General features: G+C 42.0%; 2 long non-coding RNA genes across 2 annotated transcripts in view; one reads left to right on the plus strand and one right to left on the minus strand.

Moving 5' to 3' along the window:
* LOC117069507 overlaps nucleotides 1-85 on the plus strand; it is a 60681-nt gene extending 60596 nt beyond the window's left edge. The window contains exon 3 of the long non-coding RNA XR_004431569.1: nucleotides 8-85. This is a non-coding gene — a long non-coding RNA (uncharacterized LOC117069507). The remainder of the gene's footprint in view (nucleotides 1-7) is intronic.
* Nucleotides 86-17379: 17294 nt separating this feature from the next.
* Nucleotides 17380-23618, minus strand: LOC117069510. The gene is made up of 2 exons (XR_004431579.1): nucleotides 23450-23618; nucleotides 17380-17473 (listed from the first exon to the last, which is right to left on the minus strand). It is a non-coding gene; the product is annotated as an uncharacterized LOC117069510 (long non-coding RNA).
* Between the last annotated feature and the right edge of the window lie 54 nt (nucleotides 23619-23672).

Genomic DNA, 23672 nt, shown 5'->3' on the forward strand with positions numbered 1-23672 from the left:
TTCACAGAAGTCTTGCAGGAGTCCAATGTGCTCATGCATATGAAATCCTTGGAAAAGCATAACAGTGAGGCAAGAGCTGCTGTCAGTGATTCCCTCGTGACCTGTTCTGGTCTTTGCATGCCATCTTGGAGCCAGTCTTTGCAGTGCCGGGTATGGACACCTAAGACCCACCCGGGCATCCTTCATTGACCTACACAGGGTGACTTAATGCGCTTCCTACTCAGGTGAGAATTGGAGTTAATTATTACATATTTAAGGGTTTTTTCTGGTTAGAAACATGCAATGATAAGATTCTTCTAGGAGCATTAAAATCAAAACAAAACCATGGGCTGAGTGAAACCTTATGTCCTGACTTTGTCAGTCACTGTATCTGCCCACATAATGACACTTGTAGCCAGAACTCCCCTGTCCATCTCTCCAGTCTATATCTTGACCACTGCCCCCATCACTCTGAGTCCAGATCCAGACACACTGGGCTTCTCTGAGGTCTTCCAATATTCCATGCTTCCTCTTTGCCTTTGCACACGCTGTTCCCTCAGCCTGGAAAGCTCTTCCCTCCTCCTCTTCCCTCTTAATACATGTGCTCAGTCATCAGATCTCAGCTGAATTGTTACCTCACAGAGGCCAAGTTCTAAGCCCTGTGATAAGCTTCATAGCACGGTGAGCCTTGCCTTTGAAGAGTTACAAATAAAATTTTACATTCATTTGTGGATCATTTGATTTATGTTCATCTCCTCAATTAGACAATAAGCTCTATGAGGGCAGGGAGGTTTTCTGTGTTTATCTCCTGCTGTATCCCCAGAAGCAGGACAGTGTCTATCACATTGTTAGGTGCTCAAAACTGGTATGCTGAATAAATTAATGTCTGTAAGTCTATAGCTCACACTCAGAAGGCACATATTTCCTGCCCATTTCTGCTCAAGTTACATGATAGGTGCTGAATAAACAAGGCTGTTCTTGAGCAATTTATTTGAATGTCTTAAACATGACTACAGATGCTTCTTCTGGAGAAGGTCTGCCTCAATCTCAACCTCTTTATTGCAGGAAGATTCTGTATTCTCAGTAGGTATACTCTGCATTTTTCTGACTAACCAACCATTTTAGATGCTGCAGGCTCTTCCTGCTGCTCTGTAACCCCTCAGTAGCTGAGGGGGGAGGGAATGGGAGTGACCTCAGGTTTACTATCTTCTTTTCATTTCTCACTCACTGTATACAGTGGAGATTCCAAACCGGTTGGCATTGGTCTGATAGGTACCACCCTGTTACTTGGATTCATTAAGCATCTATCTAGGAAGAAGTGTTTGGGCCCCTGTCTATGCAATATTTAATAAAGAACTTGTGTAGCATTTCACACAGCACCCCAGCCTATATTACTTGATTTTAACTTCACAATACTATTGTGAGAAGATAGCATTTTCCAAATTTTACACACAAAATCCAAAGACTTTTTAAGTTAATTGTCTAAGGTCACACAGCAAGTATTTTTAAGAGCAAACCTGGTTCTTTCAATTTCAGTGTTTTATGTTAATATATAACATGCCCTTGGTACCTATGTTTGGCAGGCTCCATAACACATCATACTTATTCCCTATATTTTACGGCATTTCTCTTTTTCCAAATGTGCTATGTTAATTCATGTGATACAATAACTTCCTGAGGTAGGTGGGGCAAGTACTCATCTCATTTTTATAAAGAAGTGAGTAGGTTTCCAGTGGCTAAATGACACATCTCATTAGTAGAATGGCTCAAGATAAATTTCGGTTCCCTGCTGTCCAGGTGACTACCTGTGGTAGACAGAATGGCTCCCCAAAGATGTCCAAATCCTAACCCCCAAAACCTGTGAATATGTTATCTTACATAGCAAAAGGGACTTTGAAAATGTGGCTAATTTAAGAGCCTTGAGATAGGGAGATTATCCTGAATTATCTGGGTGGGGTCGATGTAATCACAAGCGTTCTTAGGGAGGCAGGTGGGTCAGAGTTGGGGAATGAGCTATGATGATGGAAGCAGGGGTCATAGTCAGAGAGAGAGTGGGCGAGCTTTGAAGATGCTATGCTACCAGCTTTGAAGGTGGAGGAAGGAGCCACAAGCCAAGGGATGGAGGTGGCCTCTAGAAGCTAGGAAAGGCAAGGAAACAGGTACTTCCTTGCAACCTCTAGAAGACACCAAAGGCTCTGCAGACATCTTGATGCTAGGATTTCTGAGTTCCAGAACTATAAGATAGTACATTTGTGTTGCTTTAAGCTACTAAGTTGTAATTTGTTACAGCAGAAATAGGGACCTAATACACCACTCTGAACAATGACTGACCTCAGCAGGGAAGACAGTACATTTGTGTTGCTTTAAGCTACTAAGTTGTGGTAATTTGTTACAGCAGAAATAGGGATCTAATACACCACTCTGAACAATGACTGACCTCAGCAGGGAAGATAGTACATTTGTGTTGCTTTAAGCTACTAAGTTGTGGTAATTTGTTACAGCAGAAATAAGGATCTAATACACCACTCTGAACAATGACTGACCTCAGCAGGGAAGGAGACAATCAGACTACTTCCCGTTAACCCAAAACCCCAGGCCTGGAGGGAGGAACCGGGGCAGGTCAGAGACAGGCCTTGGGATGCTGATAGGCCAGTACTCTACAAGCCTCTGCTGTCTCACAGGGAGATGTGGGGCCTGCTGTTCTTCTTGCTAAAGCCTTCCAGTGGCCTCCCAGGGCATGAGGAGTAAACCCCAAACCCCCTAACACAGCCCACCTCTCTAGCCTCATCTCAGCCCATCTCTCCCTCAGTCACCACACTACAGATGTTTCTGCCTTCTTCCTGTTGCTAGTCTCGCCTTAGAATCTCACAGGGAACCTTCTGATCACCTCCTCAGGGAGCATTTACCTGACCACTTCTCCAAAGTGTCCCCCAGTCATTCTCTGACAACTACTTTTGTTTTCTTTATAATGCCCGGTAATACCCGTGACTTTATTTTTAAATATATTTTGAAATGTTTGGTTCTGGGGTACATGTGCAGGATGTGCAGGTTTGTTACATAGGTAAACGTGCACCATAGTGGTTTGCTGCACCTATCAACCCATCACCTAGGTATTAAGCCCAGCATGCATTAGCCATCTTTTCTAATACTCTCCCTCCCCCTACCCCATCCCCCAACAGGCCCCAGTGTTGTTCACTCACATTGTCTGTGTCCCTCACTAAAATGTATACCCATGAGAACTATCCATGTCACAGCTCTGTCCTAAGTGCCTGAGTATGTTTCCCATTCAAAAAGTATTTGTTGAATGGATGCATAGACCTGAGGCAGCCTTCCAACAGGAGCACCTTTCTTCCAGCATCATCTCTAGCCCTGCAAGAGGAGTTTCTGCTTAGATATGAATGCTGAGAGCCATCAGAATCTTTTTCTCTGCAGGATTTCTGGCTGCCTTTAGACAGAAGCCTGGTGCTCACATCTGGGCCATGGTGTGCTCTTCCTGAACATAATTTCCATAGAACAGCAACACTAGATGCAGCCACTCTGTGACTGTAATGGAGCAAAAGAAAACAAGATGACCCCATAATCATGTCTAGACCCAGACAAAAACAAGAACATTGTCCGAACCACAAGAATGACCAAAGATGCTCCTTTCCTGGCTAATATGAGCCACTTCTGCTTCTTTATTAATTCTACCTTTAGCGTCATCTCATTCCTTCTACCTTGTAGGTAAGAATTATTAAGATACCCAGTCCTAGAATTACCTCTGCTTCCTGATAACATCCAAAATCCAGAGCAATCTCTCCCTTCCCTGAATCCTCCCCAGTATCACCTAACCCAAGTCCAAATCCCACAAGAAGTCCTTTATCACATCCTCTTACTGAGCTGCCTCATGGCTACCCATGCTATCTGTGTGTTATCCCTCATTGCAACAAGTCCATAAACCCAACATCGTCTGACTTCAGTTCTGTAGCGGGAGGACATTGGCAAAGTGGACTGGAAGGCAGGCCCAACTTTTTTGCTATCTGTGAGGGAGAAATTCTAGTTGGGCCAACAGGTCAGCTAGAAAAGCCTGAACTGCTTTGCCAATGAAACAATAATACTGGATGCATCTGGGTGCACATTACCAAACTGGCACAAGACAGAGGCTGGTGGCGTTCCTGGTGGAGCTGCTTCCTTACAGGTGCATGGCAGGAAGGGGCCCAGCAGGGGCAGCTGTGGCCTGCCTGGCTGGCCTCAGAGGTGCCTCTGCCCAAGCCACAGCTGCTCCCCACTGCTAATCTATCCAAGTCAATCTCCTCAACACAGTGCAAAAGCCCCTCCCGCTTCCACTGTTTTCCCTGCCCCATTTCCTGTGCTTCTTACATTCCCCCTCAGACTCTTCTCCCTGCCTGAGCTAATCTTGTTGATTTCCCCACCGCCTCCCTCCTCCACGCCACCCCACAGCCTACACCTCTGTCACAGGTCTGTGCATCTGCACCAGCGGGGGTCTGGCCTCTGGCCTCCTTCTGCTTTTAAAGCCCTGCTTAATGATTAACTCACATCTTCCCCAAAGGCTTCTTGGCTGAGCCCAGTTGGCTGCCCAAGCTGATAGCAGCTGCTTTCAACATTTACAAAGGGAGCTCCAGTGATGGTAGCTGACTGGGGTGATTTATGGGGTTTGGCTGTGGTGGGAGTGGGGTTCACATAATTCAGCTCCATACCTAGAGCCTCAACTTCCCCAGGGCAGAGGTTTCTTTTTTCCCCTGGGTTTTTGACCACTTCCTCCCCAGTACCCAGAAGCTGACTAGCCAGTGCTCAGCACTCCGGAGGCTCAGTGCCCTATGAGAAGGTCAGTCAAGAGACTGTCTCCTACAGGACTGGGGAATGATCCTGCTTCTCAGGTGATCAATGCCTGCAGCTGGCAGGAATTTTCAGGGATTCTAGAAGCACGTCCATTATCTTTATGGGCCCAAGTTGTTCCTAACTCTGAGCTTCATGGCTTTCTATCCACAAAACCTTGGTCCTGGGATATTTTTACTTCTCAATCTAGACATCTGCCAGCTTGTCTGACTACCACAGGGTCCAGCTCACTTTAGTTTGGGGTAGAGTCAATCTCTGATGTATTTCTCATCAACCTCCTCAGGTAAACACTGATGACTCTTTAGAGAGCAAGGTTAAAATTACATCCAAACAAATTTTTATTAAAGGGGGGTATTGGGATAAAGGACGCTCTGCTACCTTACAGAAAACCAGGTTAATCTAAATGCACAGATGTGGGGAAATGCGCAAGATAGGATGTTAAGTGAAAAAAGCAAAGGTTACAAAACAATATACACATCATGAGCTCATATTTATACTCATATATATTATTTTTATGTACAGAAAGAGTTAAAAGGATATTTACCAAACTATTCCATAGCAGGAGTTATGAAAGGGCTTTCAATATTTAACCTTTCTAAATAATTTCAATTCTTTTACAAAGTTATATTTGTTATTTTACAATCATTCAAAAATAATTTTTAAAAAAATGGATTTGGGATAGCAGCTCTTACTTTCATCCCATTTAATTATATTTTTTGAATCTACAAAAAATACACAATTTTGCTTCACCATTTAAAACATACTACTTAAATAAGGCTTTATGTATACCTTCTTTGTTTAAATTTTTATCATTTCCAATTTATTCTTTACTTTTTAAACATCTCAAAGCACTTCAGATTTCCCACAAGCTTCGTATTGATGCTGTCCTGTGGAAATTCGAGAAGGGATCATTCTAAACCCCTCAGAAAAACAGCTCCTTGGGGAAATGGTTGAGCGGCAGTTATTCATTGTATTCTTTCAACATACATTATTGAGTGCTACTGAGTACCAGGCTGTGTGCTTGATGCCAGGGCCTAAATAGTTGATACAAAAGGAATTGCAATTTAAAGGAAACACTCTAGGCTCTTCCGGTGCCCTGGAGCCACAGGCTTGCCCCAACAGTGTAGGATAGTGAGAACCCAGTACCTCTGCCTAATGGCCTCAGCGGCTTATGCCAGTTAGGGATTGGGTCAGATGCTAATAACAATTGCCAAAAATAACACAGGCTTAAGTAAGATAGTTTATGTTCCTTTCATTTAAACAAGCAAGTCTGGAGCTCGGCAGTCCAAGGTTGCTACAGCAAGTCACGGTCACCAGGGACCAGACTCCCTTTGCCTTTCTCAAGGTCACGAGTTGGTGCTAGAGCCTTAGCCATCTTGTCTTTATTTCAGGCAAGAACCAGAAAGAAGAGGAAAGAGCTAGAAACTCCAAGTAAATATATATACCCCTTTTAAGAAGCTTTTCTGGAAGTCTGACCCAATGATCTCTGCTTCCATCTTATGGGCCATAGCTGCCTGCCAGGGAGACTGGAAAATAGAGACTTTTAGCCAGCCACACTGCCTTGCCATGTACAGTAAAAAAGTGGCTTTTAAATACTGGGTGGGCAACCAGCAGTTCCTGCCCCAGGGTGATAGGTGAAAAGGTGACTTCAAATATGAAGGCCTCAGACCTGGAGGGTATTTAGATTTGGAAGTAAAATGGTTCAAGAAGTGACATAAAGAAAGGAGGAGAGAGAAATTATTCAACAAAGACTGATTTGGAGTCTAAGGTCTGCAGGTACTCCAGGTAACAAAGGGAAAGAAGGCCCCACTCTTGGCCTCAAAGTCCAGTGGGGGTGGACATCTCACCAAATACTAAGGAATAAAATAAGATAATACTTGTAAAGCCTTCAGATGTCACCTCTCTTTTGAAGTCTTCCTCAAAGTTAGTCTTTTTTTGTTTTTGCTTAAGAATTCAATAGCACAGTTTTCATACCTAAATCCTAACAACTGGCTGGGGTTCCTTGTAATTTTGTATGACTGTCACCCCCATTTCCCTTTGCTACCTAGAGTACCTGCACACTCTAGACTCTCAATCAGTCTTTGTTGAATAAATTTCTCTCTCCTTGTTTCTTTATGTCACTTCCTGAACAATTTTACTTCCAAATCTAAACAACCCCCAGGTCTGAGGCCTTCATCTTTGAAAAGTCACCTTCAGGCTCGGGTCTTCTCAGGCTTGAGACGGAGAGAAAAGAGCACATAGGACTGGCCTCAAGTAATCTGCTTCATGCCTTATCTGCTGTGTGGTACTAGAATAATTGCTTACCCTCTCTGAACTGCAGTTTTCTTCTCTGGGAAGTGGGGATACTATTAGTGACTGTGTGTGTGATGTGTGGATTGAATGAATGATTTCAGCACGTATCTGGCATGGAGCAGCACTGAGTAGACAGTAGCATCTTTGGTTTTCTTTTCTTGTTATAGTTTCCTTCCCACTCTAATAGAGCACATCCAGGCAAGTCAAAAGTAGCTAGCAATCTTTTGAGCTCTTCCTATGTGCCAGTCTTCTTCTTCATTTAGTCCTAGTAGTAGGACCTGAGGTAGCAGTACCTGAGGTAGGTACTATTATAACCATCCCCATTCTACAGATGAGGATACTGAGGCTCAGAGAATCACCCAGCTAGAGGACAGAGGCAGGGCCATAGTCTTCTGGCCACAGAGGTCATGCTTCTAACTGCTACACCACACTGCTTTTCATGTTGCACTTGGCAACTGTTAGCCTCAGCTTGTCTACAATTGCTTCTTCCACTGTCCGGTCATCGACAATTTCCCTGGGTGCTCCAGAGCCCACAACATTCCAGGGATAAGCCAGGAGGATTCTGGGTCAGTGTGAGAGCTTAAAAGCCCCCACAGAACCCTGGCAGCTACATACTCCCCAGAGAACATTATAAAAAGTTCAGCTTCTGAGTATGAGAACAACTGTGACCTCAGACCCAGTTGTCATCATAAGAGGCACCCCTACCTTATGAGAATCTAGCCTCTGAAAAATTCAAAATTATATATATATATATATATATATCAATGTGTGTGTGGGGAGGATGATTTACATTACATAAAGATAATTCACTTTATAAAGTGAGCCAGACTTCCTTTATTTAGCCATCTTTCCTTGTGCACTTACAGTGATTTAATTTTTTAAACATTCCATTTATATGAAACTTTACAGGAACATGTCTATTAAGCTAAGTGAGATACACCCATATAATTTCACAAGCTTCATATTGCAAGGAAACTGCTACAAACCCTGTCTGAGAGGACCCTTTCCCTTGTATTTTTCTCTTCCAAATTTCCCCCCGAGGAAAACTTTTTGGATCCTGTTATAGGAAGAACATCATTGAAAATCATTCAATTATCACGAAAGAAAGAAGTTAATTTTAGCTGTGCTGGGAGTTTCCACCAACCATTCCCATCCATTTTTAGCACTGGAAAAGTACAGTTTCTTTTCCTAGAATTTTAAAACGTGGAGAGATCTGGGAATCAGTAGTTAAGGATCTGGCCGCCAGCCAGGGGCAGAATGCTGATGACATCACGGAACTTAGAGGCCAGTAAAGGTAGGGACTGTTCAGAGAGTTGGCCTCCCAAGCAAGGTTGGCCTTGGCTGTTCTGGGCACACTCTCCCAGTGGGTGGATTAATGAAGTGCCTTCCTGACCAGGCTGCCAGTGATAGGGCAGAAAATCGCCAGCAAGGAAAGTGCAGAAGGCAGAGAGGGAGGAAAGAGAGAAGGGGTGAGAGTCTTTAAAACCTTGGAGAGAAGAGTGAAACCTATACTTTCATTACATCTTGTAGTAATTTAAAACCATACTTGAATGTGAAACAGAATCTATAGGATGCCAATGATTAGAAGCTACTCAATCACCAGCCTGAACTGAAAAAGAACAAGGAACCCAAGCATTTAAAGCTTTTTAGGAGTGGTCTTCTAGAGGAAACCAGAGCCTGCTGTAAGTTTACATTTCAGGAAAACCTGGCCTGGTGAAGCCTGCCCTGACTCATGCTTATGAGCTGGAGCTGATGTTCATTGCTGGGAAAGGTCGATTTTCCTTCTAAAGCAATGAAACACAGAGCTGGGACCCAGGACTGCTCAGAAATCTCCTGCAAGCTCTTCTGTACAACCCTGTACCTACCTACATCTTTTTCTTTAACTTATTTTTTTTTCTTTTAGAAATTGGTCTCCTTACGTTGTCTAGGCTGGATTCAGATTCCTGGACTCAAGCAATCCCATCCTCCTCATAGTAGGGACTACAGGTGTGCTGGCCTACCTATGTCTTTAAATAGGGCCTTACTAGGGTGAGGCCAGCAGGTGTACAGGGCACAAGATTTAAGGAGGTTCTCACTCTCTGGGCTGCGCAAGTGCGGGGTTGGCTCCTGAGAGTGGCTGCCTCCTTAAATTTGCATGCTATGCATTTGCCTCTCCTTACTCTCCCTGCCCTGCCTTTCTAACTCCCCATTCAGTAACCCCGAAATTCTAAGTTAATCGGTTAGGGATGGGGTATGGACATTTTTAAATGCTCCTCAGACAATTCCAACGGGTAGCCAGGATGGGGAGCCACTGCTTGAAGTGAACAAGGGTTGTTGGTAAATTGAAAGAATCCAATTGAAAGCCAAGAATCAATCTTGACTTTATCTTTTTCTATTGTGTTAACTGGGGGAAACAATTCTTATCAAATTCATTTTGGTTCCGTCTGTTCAATAGAAGTCACAAAGGGTCCTGCACAGGGTTGCCAGATAAAAAACAGGACACCCAGTTGAACTGAATTTCAGATAAACAACAAATAATTTTTTAGACTTATCTGAAATTCAAATTTAACTGGGGATCCTGTATTCTTGTTTGCTAAATCTGGCGACCCTCGTTTCGCATGGCAAGTCAGACATGTGGATTTAACTGCATAGGGCAGCATTTCCTAGTTTGTAGTACAGAACACATGCTGCAGTAGATATAATGTGTATTATACCAAGAAAAAAAATTGAGTTTGGCAAACATTGGGTGAAACAAAGTTAACCGGGACTTTTGACTGCAAAACGTCTCAGAGTGTTTGATATGCAAATGTTCAGTGACCCCTCAAGTTGGAGACTTGTGGAGTTCCCAAACTTACATAATGGGGGGCATCTTACATAACTAATGTTCCAGTAAACTTACTGCCGAAAACACTACTGGGAGAGGAGGGGGTGCTATTGAAGGGTTTTAAACAGGCAAGTGACAAGATCAGACTAATGATTGAGGTAGATAATTCCACTTTCAGAAGTACCAACTTGAGAGGAACAAGCACAGAGCCCAGGCAGAAGGCTGTGTTATTTTAAGAGGGCTGCCATGACTAAGTGCCACAGACTGGAGCTTGAACAACAGAAATGGATTGTCTCACAATCCTGGAGTCTGGACTTCTGAGATCAACGTTTGTCACAAGGGGTAGTTTCATTCTGAGGACTCCTTCCTAGGTTTGCAGATGGCTGGTTTCTCCCTGTCTTCACATGGTCTTCCCTCTGTGTGCATCTGTGTCCTACTTTCTTCTTATAAGGACATCGCGGTGGCTCATGCCTGTAATCCTAGCACTTTGGGAGGCTGAGGTGGGCGGATCATGAGGTCAAGAGATTGAGACCATCCTGGCCAACATGGTGAAACCCCGTCTTCACTAAAAATACAAAAATTAGCTGGATGTGGTGGCACATGCCTGTAGTCTCAGCTACTCAGGAGGCTGAGGCAAGAGAATCCAGGAGGTGGAGGTTGCAGTGAGCCGAGATTGCGCCACTGCACTCCAGCCTGGTGACAGAGCGAGACTCCGTCTCAACAACAACAAAGAAAGGACATCAGTCATATCAGATTAGGGCCCAGTCATATGACCTCATTTTGCCTTAAAGGCCCTGTCTCCCAAAACAGTCATATTCTGAGGTGTGGAGAGGTTGTTGAGGGGATATAATTCAGCCCATAACTCAGAGTTATTATAATAAATCTACTGAAAGATGATGGAGGTGGTGAATTAAGGTAGTGGGGATGGGGAAAAAGATTGAATCCCAGAAATATTAAAGAACCCGTAATGAAAGGACAGGGGAATTGATTAGACATGGTGAATGAGCAAAAGTAAAGCATAGTTTTGAGCAAAGATATTTTGAGCAAATATTTTTGTTTCCATCTCTTTGCTGTTTCCCAAGTCTAGAATAGAATCATGTAACACAAATTCATGCTCATAATGCAGTGTTTGATTGAATTCATTTCTGGGATAGATGCATGAACAACACAATTATTAAATATTTCCTGGCTGGGTGTGGTGACTCATGCCTCCAATCCCAGAACTTTGGAAGGCGGAGGTGGGAGGATCACTCGAACCTAGGAGTTTGAGACCAGCCTGAGGAACATAGTGAGACCTGTCTCTATTAAAAATGCAAAAAATTAACTGGGTGTGGTGGCACGCACCTGCAGTCCCAGCTACTTGGGAAACTGAGGTGGGAGGATCACCTGAGCCCAGGAGGTTGAGGCTGTAGTGAGCCATGATCATGCCATTGCATTCCACCCTGGGTGACCGAGTGAGACTGTGTCTCAAAAAAAAAAAAAAACAAAAAAAAAACAACAAAACACCACATTTCCTATTTGCCAATATGTCCACTAATTTTTGTATTGGGATGATTGACTAATCTCTGCATCATCTCTCTTCACTCTTGGAAAGAGATGTTGAGCATCACGAGAATGCTGATCTGTGCCAGATTAATGCTGCTCCACTAGTCTCCAAGGAGAAAAAAGGCTTGGTGAAGAGTCTCTGACTTGGAAGCAATGCCTTGAACAGACCTGGCTCCCCTGGGGGCTGTGTTTTTCAGGGCCTAGTCCCTGTCTTCAATCTAAGAATTAGCCAGAATGCAGCCAATAACTTTTAGAAGTAGAAATCTTAGGCAAGTTTTGATAGTATTAAAAAAAATCACTGGGTGGTTTAGACAAATGGAAATGTAGCCATAGGACATTTTGAGCAGCAGCCTTCAGTTTTACATATTCTACAAAACAAAAAGAAACTTTTGTTATCACTAGAGTCAGGACCAAAGACCCACAGGTCAACATACCCTCCAAGCACCAGTCTTTGGGCTCTCCTTCTGGCCTCCTTTGGCCTGGCACCAAGAACGTCAACAGCTGGACCGCCATGGTATGAAGCGGGTATATTGGTAACACTCTAAAAATCTGCCAAAACTACCACAAGCTAGGACCTATCTTTGCTGAAGTGCCCAGAATTCTTGTTGATACAAGTGTTCTTTCAGTTAAAAGCCATAAATTCCTTCTGGTTTAACTAAGGACAAAAAAATTAGTTGGGAGAACTTGGTACTTTTCCTTTTTGTCTCCTGAGGATTGATGCATTGTTCAGCCTTTTGGCCTCTCCAACAAGGAAGGAAGGATGCTGGCCAAAGTGCAACCATTGTCTGTCATCTTTGACTCTCTGGAGTCTGTAATCTTCCATGGTTTCTTCCTCTCGGCCTACACTTGAAGTCTATCTCCTTCCAAAGATTTTCCCTTAACCAGTTATCTCATAGCACTTAATATTTTGCCTCATTGTAGAACTGGAGGCTTGCCCTGAACTCCCTGTTCAAGTACTATCTCCTTGAAAGGCAGAAAGGAATTCCTCTGTGATCTCTCGTGGCTCCTAGTACATATCTTGATAACGGCAGACAGCACTGAACTGGTCCTGAATCAGATGCAGCATCTCTGCTCCAGCTGGGCCTGGTCTTAAAAACTATCCCCGGTATACACAATGCTTAAAAATTACAAACGTGCTCTAGAGTTGACATCTTTTCTCCTTCAATCTAATTTAAATTTATCCCATAAAAATTTAAGTCCATTTCATACACTGTTTGCAAAAATGTCCAAAAATCATTCTCTTCCTTGCATCCATGCCCCTTTGCAATGTGGTTTTCTAGCTTGTCTCATCAAAGATAATTCTCCACCCCTTGAATGTGGGCTCACCATGGTATCAGCTTTGATCATACATCGAAGCAGGGGTGATGTTGTGCCATTCCAAAGCCTAGGCTATAAGAGGCCTTGTGATTTTTCTGTTATCTCTCTCAGAAATCTGCCCACTACCTACCATGTAAACAAGCTTAAGCTAGCCTGCTAGATAGTGAAGACCACACAACCAAGTCAACGCTGTAACCCCTGTGGCCTCAGCCAACAGCCGGTTAATCCTCAGAAGCAGTGGTCCTTAGCTGGACTGTAGTTGACCATGGATGCATGAAAGCGTCCAGGATACCAGAAGAATGTGCAGCTGATCCACCCTAAGTTGCTGATTTGCAGAATCATGAGCTAAATAAATAGCTGCTGTTTTAAGCCACTAAGTTATAGGGTTGTTTGTTCTGCAGCAATAGTTAACTAACACACCATCCGAAATGTTCAGACATTTGAAGAATGTAAGAAACTTCTAGTCAATTCACAGGCTTCTCAAATTTATGCTTTGTGCTCTAAACTCACGGCAATAAGAGAGAAAATAGAAAACAAAAAAGAGTATGGATAAACATCTCTACAAACCAGAAATCTCCCATGTTCCAAGATAAAAACAGGAAGGAATCAGTGGGAGTTTAGTCTCTGTAAAGTAAAGGGAATGAAAGAGTTCCACCTGCGGCAGAGTATGAGTGCCAATTACCACTTGAAGCCAAAGGTTGTGGGAATGGATGACATCCCACTTTGCCAGCTCATGAAAAGAAGGCTAAAAAATCATTGTCAAGTATTACCACTCCAACCAGGCATTCTCCCCCACCTGACTGCTAAAACCGAAAATCAGTTCTCCGCCCTCATTTTGCTAAGCAGAATGTGACAGTTGATCCTCTCAGATTTTCTTCTTTTCTGTATGGGGATACATAATGCTTTCCTGGTGTCCCTGCTACCTCACAAACCCCTTTTCTCAGTTTCCTTTTTAATGCTTTTTCCTTTTCATTACAAACTCTTAATGTTGGAGGACACATGGATTCAGTTCTCAGTTCTTTATCTATATGCACTCCTTTGGTGATCTTATCTATGCTCATGGTTTTAAATATTATCCAATTCCTACTTCCAATTTAAATCTTCAACTCAGACCTCTCTCCAAGCTCCAGGCCTCCTTTTTTTTTCTTTTTTTAAAGAGGAAGATATGAAACACAAATAGGCTGAAATGAAATAATACTGTATAAATATGAAAATATACAATTTGAAATCTTTGAAATCAAAATTACAGTTATTTAGAAGTTCCATAGAACAAACTCTAGACTCATAGCAATTACACAGGGAATTAATGAGTTGGAAAAGAGTACTGAGGAATTATCTTTACATAGCCAAAGACAGAGGGAGATTTAAAAATACGAAACAAGATAAAGAACATAATTTGAATAGCTACAATAAATGTTGAGTAGGATTTCTGAAGAAGAAAATAAGGAAGAACAGTATTTGAAGAGACAAGTAGTAGAGACTTCCATGATTGAAAAGTGAGAGATGTCCTTGGGCTAAAGGAGCACTCTGGGGACTTAAATTGAATCAATAAAGAAAACCCACACCTACCATACACACTGATGCAAGACTACAAGGCATCAACATGAAAGCACTGAGAAATCTCCAGAGAGAAGGACGTTGTTTATAAGGAAGTCATAATTGCACTGACAACAGATTTCTGATCACAAGTAACAGAGTTGAAAACTCTACTAAAAGAACCATTGTAGGATGTTATTTACTAGGAAGAAGAGTGAGTCTAAGGCATGAACTATAGATAAGAAATAATGATGCACGTAGAAAGTGGTAACATTTAACTTGCTAATTAACATTAAATTACTCAGATTAGTTTAATTAATTATTGACCATAAGGACATGCATATTGACCACATGTTTAATAACATTTTTGTATTTAAAAGATGATAAAATTAAAGCTCTGTACAGCAATAAGATTGGGGGAAAGGAGCATCATGTTCAATCTCTGAGGCATATGTGATATTAAACAGGACAGAAACTGAATAACTCTAGCCTTTGTTAGAAAAGTTTACGATTAAGTGTACATGTCTTAAAAATTAAGGGGAATTGGCCAGGTGCGGTGGCTTACGCCTGTAATCCCAACACGCTGGGAGGCTGAGGCAGGTGGCTCATCTGAGGTCAGGAGTTTGAGACCAGCCTGAACAACATGGAGAAACCCCGTCTCCACTAAAAAATACAAAAATTAGCCATGCATGGTAGTGGGCACCTGTAATCCCAGCTACTTGGGAGGCTGAGGCAGGAGAATCACTTGAACCCGGGAGGCGGAGGTTGCAGTAATTCAAGATCGCACCATTGCACTCCAGACTGGGTGACAGAGCAAGACACCATCTCATAAAAGGTGTGTGGGGGGAATCACTGAAATCAACAAATTTATATTTATTAAAATACTACATATGGAACTTTATTAATTCACTGGAAGGCAGAAAAGGAGAAATTTACAAAGCAAGAAAAAATTATGGTAAGGAGAAAACCCAAAATAAGAAGGCATAAGCTCAAATAAAATAAATCTAAGGAGATTATATTGATCTTCTAAAAAAACAAAATTGATTTGTTTTTTAAAAAAGTCCAGGTATATGTGCTTCTTATAAGACACACAATGAAAACAAAACCAAAGAGAAAATCTGAAGGTAAAAAAAATAAAATAAAAAAGAGTTCTCATGCAAATAATAATAAAGAAGAACCTGGTATATCAATATTCATATCAGGCTAAATATAATTTAAGGCAAAAGCCTCTACATAATAATAGAAGCAACAATCCACCAAGATGTAATATTCATGAACTTGTGTGCAGCTAATAGCACAACTCTGAAAACCACAGTCAAAGCTGAGAAAATTAGGAGAAATCGCCAAACCTCCAATCGTAGTGTAGATTACTGAGATCAAGTAAAATGAAAGTTTAGCAAGAACTGAAAAGGTTTAAACAACAACAAATCTACCAGATATATATAAAAAAGTGTCCTTATACCCAACAGTAGATTCAAATACATTTTTACCTCTTATCTCCTATTAAAATCACAAAAGAAGTCTCCACAAGAGTGAAAGAACTGTCATAGAGACCATTGTTTTTTGACTACAGTGCAATGAAATTTGAAATCAATAATGAAAAGAAGTTAAAAATAATAATTACAACATGTTTGGAAACTAGTAAAAAAAAACCTTCTAAAACATGGATTAAAGAGGAATTCACAAAAGAAATGATAAAATATTTAGAAGTAAATGACAAGGAAAGTTCCTCATATCACAACCTGCAAGATCTGGTCCAGAAAACAAAACAAAAAACGCTGTTAAGAGTATTTTTGAGGTAACTAACAAAATTTGAACAAGATCTGTAGATTAGATAATAGTATTATATTACATTTCCTGATTTTGGTAATTATATTTTGTAGTAACAGAATGTCTTGTTAGAAAATATACACAAAATATTTAGGGATAAATATTTTGAAACTTATTCTGAAATGGATCAGATGATGATGATGATGATGATGATGATGGTGATCACATCCAGAGAGAAGCAAAGTGAATGTGGTAAAAGTTATCCCAGAAATGGTAAATCTGGGTGAAGGATATACAGGAGTTTTTCTTATACTATTTTTGTAATTTTTTTTATAAGTTTGAAATTACTTCAAAATTAGAAGTTTAAAAACCTGTAAGATGTAGTTAGTGCTAAAAGATTTTATTTTAAAATCTAAATAGTTCTGACCTTTAAAAGGATGCTGATTTACCAGTCATAATTTCCCTTCTGAAGGTTCTCCGTCTCACTGATAAGATAAAACAAAATCTGTAGTGTGAGAAAACTGGATGTTCTGCAAATTAGCACAGTTGACCATGATACCTGTTGTATACAAAATAGCGTCTTACAGTTGCCAGCACCATTCATTAGCAATTGCCTTGGGGATAAACATAGGCCAAGGACTAAACAGTGATGTCACACAATTGTTTTAAACAAATGAACCAAAAGACAACTTGTGCCACATTCCAACTAGGTCATAAAAGCATATTTAAGGAGCTTTAGTCCTGGGATTTCTCTAAGCCTATTATAATACTCTGTTTTGACTTTTCTCTCCATGTGCCATAATTCAAAACAGAGACACTCAATCTCCTTTTGAATGTTTCCTGAGAAATCTGCCTCTTGACTTCATGAGAGTGCTAAAGTGACAACACATTACTGAGAGATTGTTTCCAGGCGCTCAGCATTATGTAGAAAGACTCTGTGATGGAGGATGAGAGCAGACATAGGGACAAACATTGTGGGATCACCAAAGAGGAAGAAAGAGAGTGGAGGGAGAAACAGAGAGATGAGAAAAGAGACAGAGTATCAACACGTGGTCTCGAGAAGAGCTTTAAGGATAGGTTCAGAAAAATCTACTAGTCCCAATGTGTTCACAAGATCTCTCTGTTGGACAAACCTTTTGAGTTTGGAGAGAGTTTTAGACTGGGGGCCTTGGGAGGGTTGCATGGTAGGGAATAATTGCTGGAGATGGAAGAAGTGAACATGGATTCTAGATGTGTTATGTCCCCACTTTCCCAGCAGACAATGGTGGGCAGAGTGGGGTAGGCCAGGTGGATTGTTTGAGGACCTTACCCATTTTGCAGCAGATTCTCTTTGGGGGCCTCCTATGGGATGCCACTCTCCCTGGCCTACCAAATTTAGTCTTGGTCCTTTGTTACCTGGCAAAGACACAGCAACATTTGGGTTAATGGCACTCACAGCTTATTGACAGCCAGAAGACTAAGCAAATTATGCCACTTTTAGAAGATAGGAGTTTAGGTTTTTAATGAATTGTCCATCTCTTCATTTATGTTGGTCTATTTTAATCAAGATTACTTCGGAAGACAGAACATAGGACCCATCCTAGAAGTACACATTTCATTACTGGCTAGTATAGAGGCTCAGGAGTTACTTGCAATTTTCTATCTTCTGCCTGTACTCTTTGGGAAGATGGCCAGGCTATGAGGGTTCCAGTCCTGGTTCCTATTTAACGTGACCAAACCCCTCTTGTCACCACTTCCTATAGAAAATCTTTCCAGACTGAGTGGATCAAGCCGAGAATCCCTAATCTACCAGACATCAGGGCCATAACCTCTCTTTTTTCTTTTCTCCTTTTTCTTCTCCCCTCCCCTCCCCTCCCCTCCTCTTCTCTTCTCTTGTCTTCTCTCTCTTTTTTGAGACGGAGTCTCGCTCTGTCGCCCAGGCTGGAGTGCAGTGGCGCGATCTCTGCTCACTGCAAGCTCCGCCTCTCAGGTTCACGCCGTTCTCCTGCCTCAGCCTCCCGAGTAGCTGGGACTACAGGCGCCTGCCGCCATGCCCGGCTAATTTTTTTGTACTTTTAGTAGAGACGGGGTTTCACTGTGTTAGCCAGGATGGTGTTGATCTCCTGACCTCGTGATCTGTGTGCCTCGGCCTCCCAAAGTGCTGGGATCACAGGCGTGAGCCACCGCGCCCGTCCGCCATAATCTCTTTCTAACCACTATTCCCCCACATTTATTAGCTTTTAAGGAAAAAGAAGAAAAATTTGGACTGGATGAAAATAAATATCTCATAAAGCAATCAGTGGGGGTTCTGGTAGAATTTTTGGAGCATGAGAGGATTAGTGCTGAAAGCAGCAGTGTTTAAACTTTTTCTATTAGCTCCAACTTTATACAGATGCCAAAAATGCAAAATAATAATAATAATAATAATACCTCTACCAAAGGGTTTCACCGAATGGTATTTGAATACCTCCAACTTAGAAAAATGAGGTCCAGAGAAATGGAGAACCACACCCCAGACATGCCAGCTATTTGGTGACAGCTGTGTAACCACAGCCCTTTGCCCTTAGAAGCATTTACTCACGTCTGGAAATCACTGCATCATTAAAAAAGAATGGCAGGGACTGGTTTCCGTCTTCAGTAATTTACGGTGTAAGAAAGACACTGTGAGAGTCAGTGCACACACAAAACTGTTTTTCAAGCCCTCCAAAAATTGGCAGCCAGGCCAAAATGTTTGGGGGAATTTATGCAAATATTCAACAGACTATGCCTCCAGGAATTTGTACTGACTTCTCCCCTAACCCCAACCTGAGGTACAGGCCATGGAGACAGTGCAAGGAAGCAAACAGAAGGCAGAGATGCAGAGATGCAGAGTGTGTTTATTCTTAGGGACCAGGGGATGGATCTCACGATAGTGCCAGCTTTCTCCACTCTGGACAAGACGTAAATTAGGCCTGCCATCACAAATGCTTAGTTTGGCACGACTTTTGTTTATTTGTCTTCCAGGGAGAATAGAGAGAATGGGTTGGAGAACACTATTTCACATAATAACATGATTATACTTCTATACTATTTTTAAACTTTGCAAAGTTCATCCACGTACTGCACATTAAAAATGTTTCACCAGAACTCTGTGAGCGCGTAAGAGTAGTATTATCATTTTCCTGCAAACAAAGAAAGTGAGGACAGAGCAGTCAGGTGCTTTGTTCAGGGCCACCGCATCAGTTGGTGACAGATGGGATGATCAGTCAGTAACTGAGGGAGGAGCACATCCTTTTATTCCCATCAGACTCTAGACTGGATTTCGATTCTGCTTTTTGGCCAACATGGCCTTAGACCCAAACAGAGGGAATGGTCCAATTTGGAGGAATAAAACAGAAAAGATATTCTGATAGTACATGGGTCAGAAAGAAAATTGCACATCAAGGTGACTACAATTAATAATAATGTATATTTCAAAATTGCTAAAAGAATGGATTCTAATGTTTTCACCACAAGGAACTGATAAGTATGTGAGGTGATGGATATGTGAAGAGCCTGATATGATCATTTCATAATGTATACATGTATCCAAACATCACATTGTATGTTATAAGTATATACAATGATTGTCATTTTAAAATAAAACAAAATTTGAAAAATTACAGAAAGACGGTAACAGGCATCATGGAATTGCTTCTGACATCTGTGTTCTTCAGAATTGTTTATAGAACACTTATATCCAAATACAGATTTGAATTTGGTGGGGAAGTTCTAGCACCATAATTTACATATTCTTTGGAACCTATTTGCTGGTTGAAACTGTGCTTTTCTATGAAAAATTTTAAGGCCGTTTATTTCACCCCTGAAGTAAGGCTGAGCAACGTTTTAAATGAAGAGTGGACTTTGAAAGAAGCATTCGTGAGAGTGCCAAAGCGAGCTCCAGGAATGAGAGGACTAATTTGGCAGCTGTCAGGACAGATCAGTTCATAGAATGAGAAGTGGGTTGCAGGAGGAGCTCTGCCTGCAAGGACAAAGCTGGGCATGTAGGTCCAATTTTTCCAGCAGCCTCTCTTCCGGGGAGCCACCCCAACAACCCCGCGTGCCTTGCCACCTCACCTGATGGAAGTAGAATGCTACCTCTGGCACAAGGGCCATTTCTATTTTCATGGCATTACTGGGGCCTGAAACATCCATGCTCAGAAGTTGTCAAATAACAACAGTTTTTTTTTCAGCATCTTGTCTGAGCACTCCTGGAATTCCTTTAAAATACAGAAGGATGAGTAATCCTGGTTCTCATTTCTGCAGAGAGGGCTGGGAAAGGCCCAGGCACAACCTGCCAATGTTGCAAAATTCGTAAAGCAAATCAAGTGAACGAACCGCTCCTTTTCAGATCAAAACCTGTTAAGGATTGCAGTGTCTTTTTGGCAACCCAGGGGTTATTCATATGCCTGTTTCAACTGTTCCAGTAGCTTCAGGAAATAGCAAGGTGGGGCGGCCCACAAGAAAGCCAGCATCATTCTCAAAGGATGCTCATAGCTACGGAAGAACCAACTTGGCTAAAAACACTTTTCAAGTAAGGAACAATTTCCCCCTCAAAGAGATTTTCTGATCACCCCAGAAAATGATCCTGGGAACTTCTGAGTCATAGAATAAACATAAATATCAAAGAATAAGTTTACATGTTTTGGAAACATGGAACACTTTCTTTTTCTAAGCCTCTGACAGCAGTCCTGAGGAGTGCATCTGCCTTGAGTGCAGGGAATTGAAAATCTGTCCTTGGTGTGGCAGCTGACTAGCTCATTGACCTTGGGTTAATCATTTAATTTGGGATCGGCAATTCATAGTCAAAACCATGATTACTGTGATCCAGGAGAAGCGAGCCTGCCTGGGCATGGGGACCCAAAGGTTGTAATTTTAAGGATTCATTCCTTGGGAGTGGAGGCAAAATGCTGATAGTAATGAAGTGGCCCAGAGTCAAATGCCTGAACAGTGAGTTTTACCAGGGTCCCCATGCCATTCAGTAAGCTCTCTGGGATTCTCAGTGGGCCTGGGGAGGTAAAACTCACTTTGGCTCAGAGCTATGAAAGCAGAACTTGGGTGGTTTATTAGAATACACAATGGAAGAGTTGGATGAGACCTGAGTAATGATGTTTTTGTTCACTGCTTGTCTCATCAGAGCAATCTCTGGACACATAAATTTAATGTTCTCATCCTCTGCTTAAAACGGCCTTCCACTGTTCCAAAATAAAAGCCCAAGTCCTCAACACTGTGTGTACATGTGATCCAGCCCCTGCCTACCTCTGTACATCTTGGTTTTCCCTGTTCCCTTTAATCCAGCCACAAGGACTTTACTCCACTTCCTCCAATGAACTAACTGTTTGTATCCTGAGTACTCTCTAACCCCTCTTCACATTTTTTTTTTCCTCTTTTTTGAGACAGAGTTTCACTCTGTCGCCTAGGCTGGAGTGCAGTGGTGCGATCTTGGCTCACTGAAACCTCCGCCTCCCGGGTTCAAGCAGTTATCCTGCCTCAGCCTCCCAAGTAGCCAGGATTACAGGCACCTGCCACCATACCCAGATAATTTTTCTGTCTTTTTCGTAGAGATGGTGTTTCACCATGTTGGCCAGGATGGTTTCGAACTCCTGACCTCAAGTGATCCATCTGCCTCGGCCTCCCAAAGTGCTAGGATTACAGGTGTGAGCCACCGCACCTGGCCCCCTCTTTACTTTTTAATTTTTATTCTTCTTTCAATGCTCAGCTCAAATGTCACTTCCCCTGAGAAGCATTCCCTGAGGCTTCCCCTCCCCATACATTAGATCAGATAAAGCTCTTGTAATATTATTGCAGAACATCCTATTCTTTTGCTTCAGGGCCTTTATCACAATTGATAATTATATACTTACTTTTACTTACGGAATTAATTCCCAGTCTCTCTCAGTAGATTACATGCTGTGTCTGTTTCACTTGCCATTGTATCTCTAACGCCTACTACAAGTGCCAGGTGGCAGACATGACTGCTTGTGAATGAATGAATGATCTCAGTGATTCTGTAAGGATGAAGGTGATGTAGAGTAGTGGATAGCAGCTCTACTCTGGAAGTCCAGAGTCTGATTCACACCTGCAAGCCTTATTGGTCAATGACTACTGATATTCCAGCCACCCAAACAACTGCTTTCGGAGAAGCATTAATACCTGTGAATAAAACAAATCTACTCTTTTCATATGTTTGGTTCAGAACACTAGGGGAATTTGAGAAGAAATGAGCCAGCCCCCAAGCTGTCCTGGTTTCTTTTATTAAGAATAGGCCATGATTTGAGCACATTCTACTACTTGCCTCACTTCTGCCTATTGCACAGGGAAAAGTGAGAGTCTGTGTGTTGGGACTCTGACTTGGCAGTGAGATCTAACACAGAAAGATCCTGAAGAAATATGCTGACAATGGGGTTTTATCTCTTCAATGCACTGGAGACAAAACCCCTGCTTTTAAAAACAACATTCATACAGAGCCAAGGATGTCCCAGAGTCAACAGTCCTAACCCTTTCTCAGTCTGCCTAAGAGGTCGTTGGTTTCAGATGGATGAGCCAAGGACCTGCTACTTAGAGACTACTGTCTAGGTCAACACAACTGGCATAAGTAAAACACCTACTGTTTATAGTAGGAGGCTGCAAGATAACAGGAGATGCAGACTCTTGAAGGCTACTGATCTATCTGTGTAGACAGGCAAGAAAAAAACTGAAGAAGAATTCCATGACTACACAAAAAGAAGAGTGTGATGGTATGGAGACTATTCCTGAACAGTGAATTTCCCCTGCATTAAGGATGAGATCCCTACGAACTGGGATCATTCAGGAAGTCTTCTTGGAGAAGAAAAGTTTGAGCATTTTGGGGAAAAAAGTTGGATTGGCAAAGAGAGCTGAGCTGTCAGTAGCTGGGCCCATAGTAAGTAGGCTGCCTGGAGCTGGGAGTTATGCTAAAGGAGTTGTAATTTGGGATGCCTCTAATTAACCATTTTGGGAAAAACATAATAAATCCCTTTGTAGCATCTATAATAAACTGCCCAATATCTAGGTCGTGGGGAAAAAGTTTTATTCTGCATTTCACGTGGATGGTGATAACACTAGATAATCTCAGCATCTTTCTGATTCTCTTGCTAATCCAGGATTCTAAGTAATGATCACTTTGTTCTACAACCTGAATCTAGCCCTTGTACTGTGCAGGGTTTTTTTTACAGTTATTTTTCCTGTTGTCTGAATCAATCTCCATGGAAACATAAGTTTTAACCAGCTGTGTCCACTGAGGTAACACACTGAGGTAAAGATGCAATAAAAGGCACAGGGCATACATACCACAGCAGCAGTTACTTCCCACAAGGAACCAGCGATTGGAAGTGAAGCTAAAACATTTTCACTTACAATAGCATCTCTTTCAAGGTGAGTCATTTCCCCAGGGACAGTTTCCAGCTCTGAGCAAAGGCAGAACAATAAAACATCAAGGATGTCTTTCTAAGGCTGCAAACAGAGTAGCTAACACCTTGAAGTTGATCTGCTTCTGAGTCCTTTAAAAGCCAGGACAGCAACAAAGTGCCCACATTACATTTTCTATAAGCTTGCTAAGCATCTCTTTTCTTAAACCACA

Source organism: Trachypithecus francoisi, unplaced genomic scaffold (assembly GCF_009764315.1).
Source record: "Trachypithecus francoisi isolate TF-2019V2 unplaced genomic scaffold, Tfra_2.0 Lachesis_group3, whole genome shotgun sequence".
NCBI lineage: Eukaryota > Metazoa > Chordata > Mammalia > Primates > Cercopithecidae > Trachypithecus > Trachypithecus francoisi.